Raw genomic sequence first — 15,667 nt, 5'->3', positions numbered from 1 at the left:
AACTAGGCTCATTCTTCTCTGCAAGTACATTACAAATCTGATTTAATTAAGTCAATCATACATTGATCATGAATATCTTAGCTTCAGCCTTAGGAAGTACTCAGATTAACATATTTTTGAAAGTTATTTTGAAATTTTACCTTGAAGGGAATTACTTCATTCAAATAAATGTGGTTTTGCTGTATATTTAAATATCATGGAGAAATGAGAGCTCCCCTTTAATATCATTGATTTATATAAATCCAGTCTTTTCTAGTATAATTATTTTGTAATTATAATTTGATTACATCCCAAGATACAGTGGGTATTAAGATATAGGAGTTCATATTCATCAGAGTTTACAAAAAACTTCTATCATTATTTTACTATTGCAATACCTATAAATCAACAAAAAAATTTGTAAGAAATGCAATCAATATTCAAACTTTCAGTTTTCACAAGAAATCATTTTAGAGACAAAAGAATTCAAATATGGACAGAAAATTACTACTATCTGTTCCCAGGTGTGATTTAGGCTAAATGAAGAAAATTTTCATTTCAAATCATTAATGTGTATTGGGAGGGTGGAGAAACATACTTGTAAGCACTACTGCACAGTATAGACCAAAAATATTTTACAAAACAATATTGTAAACCACATATAGTTCACAGTAAGGTATTTAGTTTTGTTTTTCCCAAGCTATTTACAATATTTTTGTTTAGATATAAAGTTAGAAAGGATAGTCCTTGAAGTACTTTATGAGAATCAGTGTCTCTCCTTCAGATTTATTATACTGTCTAAAGAATGTTTTTGAAAATAAATTGTAAGAACACTACTTGTAAAGTATGAAGAGTAAGCCCAGAACTGCATAAAGGGATTCTATCACCTGTGAAAACAGAAACACACAATACAAAACAGAAGCTGACACAAATGGATTGTTAATGACAGCAGGCAAAACACCACTGCCTGGGATACTGATATTGTTTTCAAAATCTAGCGTAGGGCCCATGAACGCAAAACATTCTCATTATTTTACTCACTAGCTTCAGCTACATAGAATCATTCTGAGTCAGGTGAGCTTCAGTAGAAAAGATGCTCATGTTCAAGATAGAATAGACATGTTTGAGTCTGATTTTTGTCTTTTCTGGCAGTGAACATTATTTCTCCTACTAAGTCACCATAGTAAAAACAAAATAACCAATCTCTATGGTAAATGAACATCGAATATAAAATGTATATGAACTTTTTAAACATAATGTAAGTTATGATGCTGAAGGACAATCTATTAGTTTTATTTCTATGAGTTTCTTACAAACTACTCAGATTAAAGTTACATGGAATTGGATAAAATTGAAACTTTAATAGAAACCTTTGTCTACAGAGGATTAAATATTTTACCTTTTGGTATATTTGCAAATTTAATTCACTGTAATAATAACTTAAATGTATTGTTACTCTTGAATCATGAAGATTTTTGGATATGGAAACATACTGAGTTATATTTGAAATAACTGTCAAAATCAAGTGATCTATTCAAGAATCTGAAACTTTCCAATCTACCAGCAGATACTTTAACAAATCTGGTGTATCTTAATTCCTCACATTAAAATGCACATAACAGAGTTAAAAAAGGTATTTAAAAAATTTATGATAATGAAGCTTGTTCAGTTTTTAAAATTCTTTTCAAAAGACTTGACCTCAGAAACTTTTCCCATAAAATGTGCATGGGCGTCTTTCTAGAATAACATTTTTTCCCAAAATATAATTTTAGCAGAGAATTAGTACCACATGCACAAATGAAGGCTCATTATTTTCAATTCCACTTTTCCATGACAACAAATTTTAGAATACTTCTTGTATTTCAGAGAATGAAGAAGAAGCAAAAATCATGACTATTTCAGCAAGAAATTTTCAAATATAACTAATACTATTTACATTTTTCATAAAAATTAACCAAACTTAGGTGATAGGTCTAAATATAAATGGAAATCAACAATGTTTCTAGAAAAATACACAGGAGAAAATTGATTAACTTTGTGTTTGGTTGCGATGAATTTTTAGATAAACCCCATAAAATTCATGACTGAAATAACTAATGAATTTGATATTCTTAAAATTTCAGAGTTCTTCTTTGTGCTTCAGGCTGTATACTGTCTAGCTAAAGATCTCAGATCCTATGTATTGGCACCTCTGAATGCAACCTTGTAAGGAAAAAGGGTCTTTTAAATAGGTTAGGTTGAGGATCTTCACATGAGGAGATTATCTTCTTTTATCTGAGTGGTATCTAAATCCAGTCCTTATGAGCTCTAACTGGAGAGAAAGAAGTTGAACACACACAAAAGGAGACGATGTGATGTGAAAATGGAAGCAGGCATTGGACAGTTGTGGTCACAGGGAAATTCCAGTCAGCAGCCATCACAAATCAGAACCTAGAAGAAAGGGAATAATTCTCTGCTAGAGCTCCGTGGGAAAGGGCCTTTTGTAATATACATCCCAGTGAAATTGATGTTGAATTTCTGCTCTCCAGAACTGACTGAGAAGTAATTTATGTTGTCTTAACCCATCAAGTTTGTGGTAATTTTTTACAACCACAAGCTAATACACTATTGTAAAACATTAATAGAATAAAACATACAAACTAAGGACTGGGAGAAAACATTTGCAAAATATATATGTTATTAAAATACTTGTATTCAAAATATAATGGTACATATAAACAATTATCAGTAAAAGAAGCTACTTAATTATTCGATAAACTGTTTTGTATAATTTTGCTAACACTTCAAAATAAATGAACCGTATGCATTGATTTAATCTACTTGCAAAATGATCAAACTCAAAATCCAGACATACCTTGGATCAAAGTGGTGATTTATCACTGCTAGTTATGATTCACTTAACAAGTTATTAACTTTCCTAAGTTGTAGTTTTCAAACTGATAAAAGAGAAATAGAATAGTATCTACAGCAGAAAGTTGTTACAATCAATAAATAATTTCAAATATGTAAGACTTTTAATATGGTCCTCTACCTAATAAATTATCAAAATTACTTAACAATGTTCAATTATATGCTATGTTTTAGTTTTTAAAAATCAAATCAAATTCAGGAAACATTTCACCATGCATGTTCCAAACTTCAGTGGACATCCTGAGAGGATGGTGCATTCTATGGATTTCACCTTTTCTATAGCTTCTGTTTTACAGTAACACTAGCTGCTAAGGCAAAAATAAGTTTAAAACTTCCTATTATATTCTTAAATGTTTTCACTTGAATAGTGAGAGGAGTTTCTGCATGAATATTTCAATTACATTTATTCTTATCCTTTGGAACTAGGAATAGGATAAAAGGTTAATTAGTTCCTCCCATGAAAATCAATTGAACAGATTTAGTGTCTAATGAATCACAAATGTTACTTCTATGCGGATGGGTTGTGCATTAGAGCTGCAAAATGGTTCAGATTCTATTAACATGGGCTCTTTCAATTTGGAAGTTGGAATCAGAGAACACAATGAGATGTATCTTCATCATTGCACCTGCACATTTTACATACTTATTTTTAGCAGGAATAAGCACATAGAATCCATTCTGCAGGTGTAATATTAAGTATGCACAGGCTAAGGAGCTGCAGGTGGCTTGGCCAGTGGAGCTTTTGGAAGCTGCCTGTCCTCAGAAGATTGGATGTTTTTAATATGACCCATTATCTAGGTCCTAAAGAACTCCGGCAAATGTGTACACCATTAAAGCCATATATCATTAAACATGATCCACCTAAAATGATGTACTATCATGCTCATAATTCTATAGGGAGAAGAGTACCTGTGAGAAATAAATAGCTGCACACTACCCTATTTAAGGAAGCTCATTTCTATCAAGGCATATTAGGAATCACGGCAGTGGGTTTCTTGATATGAGAAGGAATTCTGTCTTTCTTTGTAATGTAAGGATGTAACACACTAGCATGTATCTGCCACTCAGGTTAAAAATCATTTTTAAAGTAACTTGTTTATGCTTTTATGTTATTTTACTGGTAGTATGTCAGGGTAAAAGATTAAATAGAATATCATGATTGATATCTGCAGGGGCTTTTATTTCTTGCCATTAGCAAAATAACATGGGGTATTAGCTGTTGGTTTTACGAAGTTCCTGAATGGTTATTCTGTTTCTTTGTTATTGTTAATTTTTGCATCTGTCCAGTTCATCGTTTCCTGGTTTCTGTTGGAAAATTCGAAGACATGGTCATCACACAAAATGGAGGTTATGTATTATATCTTTTGAATTTTTGAAGCTATAAACTCAGAAATGACTGGCTCCATATTCTCAATTTCACTACTAAGGACAATATTTCATCATTCTCTAGTACAAGAGTTTTCACATGGCATCTTTCTTCTTGCATGTAGCTGCACATATCTTTAATGCGGAACAGCCCTTTTTTCTGTTTTCTTTTTCAATACTGGGACATCAAATCAATGTCTTAATGTATGCTAGGGAACGCTCTACCACTGAGCTACATCCCTGGACCAGAATTTTTAAAAATCATTATTATTGTTCCAATATAAGATTATACTTTGCAATTTTTCATGCAAATCATCAATTTCTTCCTTAATTTCCAGGTGAGAATATGATAAGGCAGTTATAGAATTGAAGTGATTTTCTGATTTTTACAACATGGACATGCTATAATTTGTTTAACTGTTGTTATGGCTTGTATCTAGATGTTCCCCCAAAGCCTCATATGATCATAGATGGGGAGTTTTGAAGGTGGCTGTATTAGGGTGTGTGATGCTGGGATTAAGAGTGTGATGCTGAGATTAAGGGTGTCCAAACCTGGTTATAGGTGGCAACACCCAAAAGGCAGGTACTTAGAATAGATAAAAGGAACAGAAAGAAGCTACTTTTCTGCTTTCAGCCTGCCCTGCCATGGACTGTTTCTCCTCTGTGATGCCCCTCCATCATTCCACTCTGCCTTGGAGCTAGCTGACTGAACTGAAACTTCTACAAACTTTGAGCTGAAATAAACTTTCCCTCCTGAACTTTGGGTGTTGGGTATTTTGTCTCAGCAACAAGAAAAGTAACTAAGGTCACTGTCTTTCTATTTATGGTCATGTAAGGTGTATTAAAATTATTGATATTTTAAGTAGTCTTTCAAAATATATTTGTATGCAATTATTTGTTCTATTTATTATACTTTTTCTTATATTCTTAGATGTAGATCTATAATTAGAAAATACAAATTTCTGATAGTTTTCATTACTTCCCACTCTCAAACACTTTATTGATTATTTTTCCAACACATTATACAATAATGATGTAACTTTAATGCACTCTATATATTGCCTATATATCCTTATGTATGTGTTGTTTGTAATTTTCATTGACTTATAATGTTATACCTTATATTAGGGATATTTTGAAATGCATGTTACTATTATTTTCTTTTCATTACTTTTAATTATTGAAGTTATACATTTTTATGACAATGTTTAAATTTTTGTTTGGGACTTTTTTACAATGTCTAGATTTTTCTGAAAAAAGAACTATATTTTACATAATTATTGGGCACACTTGAAATTTTCTGTTTAATCAAGAACTCAAATTTTTAAGCAAAAGCAAAGTCCATGATTTGAAAAACATTAGTATTTTGGCACAGGTGACAGAATATCAGATAGGTTTTAAAAATATTTTATGTTTGCTAAAAGATATTTATAGTGCCAGGAGAAATATGTAACTTTATATTTAGAGAAAATGATTTGTACTAAGGATTTGTCAAATGATTAACCAAGAAAAGACAAAAAAAGCTAAAATTGGGGCCAAGGATTTAGCTCAGTGGCTCTGCTGCCTGCCTCGCAAACGCAAGGTCCTGAGTTCAATCCCTGGTACCAAAAAAAAAAAAAAAAGGCTGACATTGTTCAGTATTATTTGGATTCTCTATTTTCTTTGACTTAGGTGCACAATAATTCTGATATTTAATATTGGAATATATTAGAATACCAAGACTGAATTTTGCCTAAATTATCTCATTTGATACTCCCTAAATCATTACTTAGTCCTCCTACTGATCTTATGAAGAAGTTCTGTTAATGTCCAGGTTCCTTAGCTAAGAAATCATAATTAGAAATAACTTTTACATGCTGACATAAATAGTGTAAGGTGTGCTGAACTGTGGAGTGCAGCATTCCGAAGCAACTTTCATCCTGAACCTCCTGAGAGGATATAATCCTCCTATTTCAAAACAGTAATGGAGAAATACATCCCATTTATTTTCAATATTTTAAACATATGTTTGCATTTAAATATGCAGTATACTTATGAATTTAAATATGCATTTAGATATTAAATACATTTTACTCATTCCATTAAATATGTAGTTCACATATGCAAAATAATTATGTTGCAAATGACTAATACCTTAGAAATAATATTTTATGAATAAAAAAACCAACTTAAAAAAATCAGATACAAGAGGAAATTATCCCAAAGAATGATGGTAGTAATAGATCAATATTTTGGCCTGGTAAATATTCTGGGCAGTTTGAGAAATATTTTTAAGAAAAATAAAATTCAAAATATCCATCTTGTTGTGTTGGCACTCACTATCAACACCACCTAAACATCAGTATTTGTGGATTAGGAAGGCTAAAGCTGCCTTTAACATTTGTCAAACTAAAATGGAGCAACTAAGTGTCAGGAAGAGGGGATTAAGAAAGTGCTACACCTGTCCAGTTTCTCTTTCTAAGGACACAAGTCTGATGAGGTCACTTTCTTTCTCATTAGAATCAGAGAGCACAAGTGTGTGTCACTAATGTACAAATAAATGCCACACAGAGCAAAATCTCCTGTATAAAAGTACCTCCCATACTGATTAGAAAAGTAAGAGTATGTAGGGGAGGGGAAGAGCTGCTTGCCTACTTATATAATTTGCCTTTGGCTCAAAAGTTCTCATTAAAATAGTAAATGACACTATTTCACACTATGATAGTCCTATTACCCACAGGGCACGGGGCAATAGCTATGAGGGAAACGTTCTCAACTTTTATGTAAATACTTTTTTATTACTGAGAAGTATGCCGGAAAGTGTCATTTGAAGATCAAATACAACTACTTTTGGTCACAAAGTTTATCTAATTGGAAATATTTTCAATTTTCTCTGTCTCTTTCCCATGGATTATAAAACTCAGTTCCAACATCTATTGCTACAGTCATGAAATCATATTTTCTTATTTTTTCTTTACCCCTAAGTAAAAAGATCATAGGGATATGGAGTTTTTAGTCCATATTTTATTTAACTTTGTATGTTTCAAACTTAGTAGACTTTGTATAGCACAATTGTATTCAATAATATTTTCTGAATCAAAATATTTGACTAGGTGGATATCGATATTCAACTTCAAATGTATATTTTTCAATTCTTATCTACAAATGTCATTTCACTAGATGCATTAGAGAAATACAGACATTTTCAGATAACTTATTTATATGAACTGTGGCAAAGTGCAGCTTGCATATTCATTAAAATCTATCTCCGTTTCCTTTTGAGATCAATCTAATCTTTAATATACATGCACATGTGAAATTGGATACAACACTGAGAATTGTTGAAACTGGTCAATGAAGCATTATTATTTGCTTGTATTATGACTGCATTTCCTGCTCAGTTGCTTGCAATTACAATTTCACGTGGATAGATCTAAGTGAACTATGGCATTGCTAAAACTGCATTAGTTTTGAATAATTTTTCAAAGCCACAGGATAGAAGAAAAGTAGATTGTCTTATCTTACTTTTTATTGCAATGTATTTAAAACTTGGAATTTCAATGACGTACAAAGAAAATTATTTTTATTTCTGCCAAGGATTGAATTATTCAACTATAATGTAGGTATTTAATAAACATTAACAGAAAATACTCTTGTGCGTGGAGATGTAGCTCAGCTGTAGAGCACTTATTTAGGGGGAACCTGAGCTTGATCCTTAGTGCTGAAAAAGGAAAGAAGGGAGGAAGGAAGGAAGGAGGAAATTTTGTTATGATCTATAAAAGTTCGATGGTTCAAAACATGGATATATATCATGGTATGAATCTTTTCCTATTAGTCATTTTGAACACTAGAATAGATTGAATTCAAAATACAAAAATGTAACATAGAGGCCAAGTTTATACATGGAGATGCAATTACATGCACAGTTACTGTTGGGGAAGAGAGAATTTTAAAAAATCATTGCTATGGGTTTGCAGTGAAATGAAAAGCCAGTAGATGGAGCTTTTCAGTTACTGTTATATAACCTTCCGTTAAGATTGCCATCTGAAATAACATACAGGGAATTTAGAAATAACATAAGTGCTCATTTTTTTCTGATTAAAATTGTTCAGTTGCTACTTATCAGAAGTAAATTATTTTAGTGGAATATTTACTTTTATTTTATTATATATATATTTTTTAATTTTTGTGAACCTGTCAAGTATCACTTGGCTACTTAGACAAAGAAATCTTATGAAGACCAAAGTCACTTGATGCCTTGATATTTAGGTAATAAATTTTTATCTGGTCACTTTTAGACATGTGTGGGTACTTACAAACATATCATTTCAAGCCAAGATTCATATAATATTCAACCAAGTGGCCTCAACCAAAACAAATCAATGCATGTGGGCACTGAACAAATCTTATATGTCCTCATTAATCTATAAATCATCAAGATAAACACTATTATGTCTGTTTTTTATAATTGAGAGAAACTAAATGACAGAGGCTAAGGAGCAAGCTCAAGGTTATATAGGTACAATGTGCTGAAACAGGACACAAACTGGTCTGTCTGAACCCAGAGGTGATTTAGTAATCACTCCCACTCCTCCACCATCTGCTGCTTCACTGTCCTGTTAATTTGTTTGTTAACTTGGGTTGACTGGTATCATCATGGCTCTGTAATTTGTCTTCTAAAGAGACTAGTAGGTTACTGATAGCCTAAATGTTACTCGTAGCTTCAAGCTGTTTTCCAGTGACTGTCATTCCCCTCACATCAGCTCATACAGCTTTATATCATCGTGTTCTCACAAAAATGAGGAAGAATGCCATACAAGATAGAGACAGATACCACATTCATTCTTTATTGCACTATATTCTTAGAATTCATCATCATCATCATTATAGCTAATCTCTTATATTCCCGAATTTAAAAATCAAATACAAACAGCTTTTTACATATGTATGAGATGAGAGAAATCATAGAACAGTGTTGGGCATTACCCACAGTTTCAGCGTCCACTAGGTTCTTGGACTGGTTCCCTTGGATAAAGAGGGACTCTAGTACTCACTGATACTACACTGCCTCTATAAGTTTTGGGGTATCTCTGCCAGATCCTACTACTATGTCCACTATCTTAGAGTCCCCCAAATTGCTTCTTTAGGAACTTTGTACATATTGTATATATATGTATTCATATATATTATATATAATATATTACATATGGTGTATATTAGCAGAAATTTTATGTAGAGTGTAGGCAAAGCTAAAAATCTTATTGAAAACCTTCTAAACACCCTATGGATAAATATCTCCCTTTTAACTTCCTAGACTTTGGAACTTCATTTCCCGTAGAACAGTGGATAAATATCTCAACTAGCCCACAACCACTTGTATTTTAAAAGTACACTCGATTTCAGAGTCCTGGCTTTTTCGATATTCAAGTTTGTTTTATCCCCACTTTTCTTCCTCCCTTCAGAGTCCATCCAATAATCCTCAGTCAATTGTATGATATAGAATATGGAACTGAAGACTTTCAATTATAAAGTACATAGGCTGTAAAATTTAGGGCACATCATTGCTTTGAATAATCACAGTAGATTATTAGAAATGGATGTCTCAGAAGGAGAGCCTAGAAAGGTAAGATGCTCTCTCATTGGGATAATGGCAATGGCCAGGTAAAAGTTGGCTTTTATCTTCTTTCTTCCCTCTTCTGTATGGTCAGTCTTGCCTGAGGTGATACTATAGTTATACCAGACTCTGAGAAACAATCATCTCCCATGCTATCTGATCTGTGCCTACTACCCACTCCCATTCTGTTCCATCAGCAGATATCTGATAGGTCCTCAGCCAATGCAGAGAAAAGCTGCACTTAATTCTTCTTGTAAGACATAATCAAACTACTTCAGAAATATTTTGAAAGTATCTTGAGTATTTTACAGAAGAAGAACTGGAAGCTCACTTGTGATCTGTGGTCTTCCTCTGAAAACCAAGACATGCACCTTGAGTTTTTGTTTTTCCAATTAAAAGAAAAAAGATAAGCATGATGATGCATGCATGTAACTCCAGCACACTGGAAGGCTGAGGCAGAAGGACCTCAAGTTCAAGCGTAGCCTAGACAAACATAATGACTTAACAAGACACTTGTCTCAAAACAAAACAAAACAGAACACCTATCTTGCATTCCTACCATGTAATAACATTTCACTTCTTTGTCAATACCTCATTGAAGAATCATAACTGGCCCAAATTACAAGCTTAGACACTATTAAACTCATTGAAAAAAAAGTGTTTTCTGATATTTAATTCTGATTACAGGTGAAATGCTTCTCATTTCACCCATTTTATTTTTTACCTATTTTTTTAAACAAACTAGCTTTCTCATTTGTTCTGTAAATTTTCATCAGCATTTTTTTTTATTGAGAATGAACAGACAATTCTCAAAAGAAGTGCAAATGGCAATATGTATATGAAAAACAAACTGTTCAACAGTGCTGGCCATCAGAGAAGTACAAGTCAGAACAACACTGAGATTTCTTCTCACTCCAAAAAGGAAGGCCTCCGTGAAGCACTGAAAAAAACCACAATTCTGGTGACCATATGGGGAAAAATGATCCCTCCTACATTGTTGGAGGGAATGGGACTATAACTATGGAAATCATTATGAAGTTTAAACACACACACACACACACACACACACACACAAGTAGGTAATTCCATTTGACACTTTTCTGCCTTTCCTTTGGTCATTTTATGCATTAAGCTGAAAAATTGCTGAATGTCTTCTGTATGTCAAATACACTTCCCAGAAATGTGATAAATCAGTAGCAGAACATATATGTTGCATGATTTCTACACTTTAGTTGAAAAATAGATCATAAATGAGTCTGTACACTCACACATATGCACACATAGGATGTGATCAAAATACACAGCAATTAAATACAAATTAAATGGTTTAATTTAATTTTTAAATGTAAAAATTATTACAGTACAAGACACATTGTCATTAATCTCCCAAAAACTACTCATCCCTCTGGCTTTAATCATACTTATTTCATCTTTCTTGCCATGTTTTGAAGCAGTTCTGGAAGTCCTTTTTCATGAGTTTCTTCAGTTGCCTTGTCAGGGCCAACTTGGTGCCCTGAATCAATTCACAACGCTCACCTCCATGGTCATTCTGACTTTGGGGAAGAGCCAGGTGTCACATGGTGCCATATCTGCTGAATAAAGTGGCATCTTTGGTGTGTTCATCTACTCCTCCATATCTTTGAGTTCTATATCCATGGATTCACACAACTGTGTATCAAAAATATTCAGCAAGAATTGTCCAATAACTAATATGTAGAATTTTTTCATTGTCATAATTCCTTCAAAACACAGTATAACAACTATTTTCATGGCACTTAGATTGTTTTTGGTAGAGGGGAGGGGGAAAGTGGTGGGTGGGATAAAAAAAGATAAAAAAGATTGTATTAGGTATTCTGCGTAATATGCAGATGAGTTAAAATATATAGGAAGACACACATAGGTTATAGGCAAGTACTATGCCATTTTACATAAAGAACAGAATCATCCATGGTATTTGATATTTGTAGAGGCCCTAGAACCCATTTCCCATGGATATCAAAGGGTTACTACATTTCTTTCCCTGGAAAAATATTTTCTTATCATCCCTTTCTCTTCCTTTCAATTTCAAGGAGTTCTGTTAGGTAGAATAAATTCCTGCTTTTTCTCTAATTTTATAATTTTTTAGAGCTTCTACTTCAGGCATTCAAATTCAAGAGGGCAAAAGTAAGTTAACCAATTTTGAAGAGTGCCTTGTTGAAATAATTTCATGCTCTGGAAATGAGAATATTATGTAAAAACAGAAGTCAAGGCAACATTTTATCTCTCTTTAACACAGTGAATTCTCATTTTCCTGGAATCTCTTTTCATGTACATGCAGTGGACTTACAATAATTTAAACAAGTAATTCACACATGGTGCAAGGAACAACCTATGGATATTCATAAATTTGCATTCTTCTATTAACACTAATGACAGGATAGATTTTTGCTAAAAGGAAAACAGATACTAACAGAAAGCTAGGAGATGAGTGGAATCAGTGGAGAGCTTTAAAGAATAAACTGGGTCAGGAAGACAAGCAGAAAATATTCAGTATCTTTTTTTTTTAAAGGAAATAATTCTTAAAAGATGTGCTCTACCCAATGATATTTTTAATAGAAGAGCATAAGACTCAATATCACAGAAAACTATTTATAGAGTGACCCATTATATGACTTGGGGAAAAAATGTCCTCTCTAGTAAGTGTGAAAAACTGATAAGAAACCTTGTCTAAAGCAAGATTCCATTTCAACAGGACCCATGTGATGCCATTGTGTAGAACTGGTGAGATGAAAATAATTTCCCAGAATCAAGTAGAAATAACTGTGAATAAATTCACTTTAGATTAAATAATGCCAGATTTAAAACAAACCTAAAAGTGCCTTGATGCATAGCATGAACCTAAAATGGGCACATAATAAAAAGAATGTGAGATTAACAAATTTGAGGCAATTGAATAATTTAGTGTTTCAGTGTTGTATATAATTACTGCTCTTTGTAGTCAAAGGGATATAAACAGCTCAACTGCAAATTGGTCTTGTTAGAAGACTATTTAGTACAAAAATCCTTTATCCACCATTCTTCCTACAGCTTCTTGTTCCCAACATTCATATGCAAAATTTTTGAACATTGTGAGTAGAACACTATTATTCATATACTGAAGAATCTTTTCTTGTGAACAACATTTCTTCATTCTCCTACCCCAAGTCACTCCTAAGTCGTTTGGGTTCTCAATATTTCACTGCAGAAATTTGATGTCTTGTTTCCTTCTTTCTTTATATGCAATTAATCAGTCAGAGAGTATTACCTCCACAAAATTCTTTATAAGACATTTCTCCATCTTTACTGGGCTACTCAAAAACTGTCTCCTCAGTAATTACATAAACCTTCCCTAGTGTCTCTCCTGTCAGCACTTTACCTTCCAGTCTGTTTCCCATGTGACAATAATTACTATCACTTCTATGAAACATAAATATGCCCTGTCTACCCTGCCTTCTGAAGTCAAATATCAGATCATTTTATGGTCTTCTATTAAATTGAAAATGCAATCCAAATACCTTGATTAACCACAAAGCGTGTCTCTTTTTTACTTCCCATGAAACACCCAATCTCCACACTCCTCCACCTATTATATTCTTTTCTGTCTCTTCTGAGGATACCTCTTGGGTTTATGGCTCACTCTGACATAGAATGATCTCTTCTTAAGTACTTATTCCAATTATATCTGCAAATGAAATAATTTCTGATAAGTACACATTCTGACTAGAATATAAATTGGCTACTCTCCAACCCTCTCCAGTGCTATTTTGTGGCATTTAAAGTTAAGCAATAACCCTGAAATATGTTAGGGACATTTTTTTTTTGAAGAATGAACCTCTTGATATTGCAGAAATTCATGGAAGCTAGCACTAACAAGTTTAATGTTACTTTAATAATTAAAATAGTTAAGCAATTGAAAGGAAGTAGTAATTTTATTTTCCAAAAAGTCTTGCATTAAGGAATTCCACAGTTTTATTCTGTCCTTCACTTTCATTGCTCACAATAAAGCGAGATTTTTAAACCAGAATATGGCTAATAGCTGTGCTATTTATTAACTGTTAAAAGGGAAGAACTTTAATTTCTATTGTTAAAAGAAAGATGCTAATTTTTCCTCCTGGGTGTTTTCAACAAACAAAGTTGATAATGTCTGAAAAGTACTCAGTATAATGCATGGTGTTGAACAAACATTCAGCAGCTCCACCTCAATATTTCTGATTTTAATGGCGAACCAGTTCTATGACTAAAAGAAATATCATTTAATGGAATTTAAATATGTGCCCCTTATTTTATTCAATATACTTGTTTACTCTTTCTAAATTGTATTAAAAGTACTATGATAAAATTGTAAATAATATAATTCTTTTCATTATTTACTAATGTCTATGAATAACAATATAAACTATTCCTTTGTTTACTTTTTTAAACGAGTAACCTGGAAGTCTACTGATATCATGTGTGTGTGCGTGTGATCACTTTCCTCCTTTCCCTAGATATATCCATTTAGTTGCTTTGGGTTTCATTCTATTTTTATAGGAACTAATTCCATCACTCCTTATGGAGAAATCATCAAAATAATATTTGCAAAGCACCTCAAACTTTATGAAGTGGTTTCACATGCATTTTCCATGTGATCTATTATTTGCCAATTCAACACACAGATGCTACATTTGCTTGTGTTCCTGATACTAAGCTTAGTGCAGGATGAAGAACTAAAAGCTATCCCTCAGTGCTTGGACAGCACTCTGATGGACTATTGCAAGTGCTACAATGGGTATGGGTGACTAGAACTGTAGTAATTTAAAGGTAAGGTAAATGGATCAGACTTGTGCACAGGACATTATGAAGAAAATAGTGCCTACAAATCAGGAGTTAAGGGAAGAATTGAAATCTAGGGAGGTAAAACAGAAGATGTAGAGGCATAAGACTGGAGTTTGGGTTTGAAAGAGAGGAGTAGCACAAATTAAGCAGGACAAAAGAGTGAGAAAGTCATGCTGTGGGATAGAGACTTAATTCTAAACAGATGGAAAACTATGGCAGAATGTTAATCTGTGAGAAGTTTCCCTCCACGTTTTACAAAGCAGAAGACTAGGAGTTAAAAATAAACTAAAGAAGATCTGGGGATTTAGCTCAGTGTTGCTGCCCCCTGTGTCTCAAGCACAGGGTCCTGAGTTCGAATACTGGTACCAAGAATATAAATAAATAAATAAACTGAAGAAGATACACACAGGGGATGGGCAAAGCAGGGGACTTTTGATAATCTATGAGAGAAATCAGAAAGGTATGTTTGATCTTGACCTTATCAGTGAAGTTGAAAAGATAGGAATAGCTTTGTGACTAATTAATACTTGGCATAGAGTTGGATTTCATTTCTCAATAAATAAAACAGATTTACTGAGGTTTATTTGATCAGTAAATACTTGACACTAGAGCTATCGCTAACTTGCAGAGACTTTTATAAATCAAGTAGCCTTTTAAGAAATATTTTTATTTTAAAAATCTCTGAAGAGAGTTTAAAGTCAATTCCTCAGATTTTATTATTGTTTCTTTTTCCTGTAAGTTTTAGTTACCAATTCTGGGTAGGCAATTGACCTCTAAACTTAGTAACAACACAGTGATATATTATTTGTCACCATTTTCTGGACCATCTGGGTTAAGCTGGTGTAACTTTTCCTCTGTGTGGTGTAGTCTGGAATTTCTCCTGTAGTAGCTTTTGCCTGGGTCCACAATTGGGATCCCAAGACCCAACATGGATCACCTCACATGTTCTGGTCCTCTTCTAGGGGAGTTGGACATACTGTGGTTGGG

At 33.0% G+C, this 15,667-nt stretch overlaps 1 protein-coding gene across 6 annotated transcripts in view; it reads left to right on the top strand.

Annotated features, from left to right (window-relative positions):
• Window positions 1-15,667, top strand: part of Csmd3 (CUB and Sushi multiple domains 3) — a 1,141,260-nt gene that overhangs the window by 75,610 nt on the left and 1,049,983 nt on the right. The gene's annotated exons all lie outside the window — the stretch shown is intronic.

The sequence above is a fragment of the Heterocephalus glaber genome, unplaced genomic scaffold, assembly GCF_053883595.1.
Source record: "Heterocephalus glaber isolate CG9 unplaced genomic scaffold, H.glaber_assembly_v1.0 deba00001555, whole genome shotgun sequence".
NCBI classification, from domain to species: Eukaryota; Metazoa; Chordata; class Mammalia; order Rodentia; family Bathyergidae; genus Heterocephalus; species Heterocephalus glaber.
Note: the sequence above shows the minus strand (reverse complement) of the source record. Positions and strands in the feature narration are given on the sequence as shown.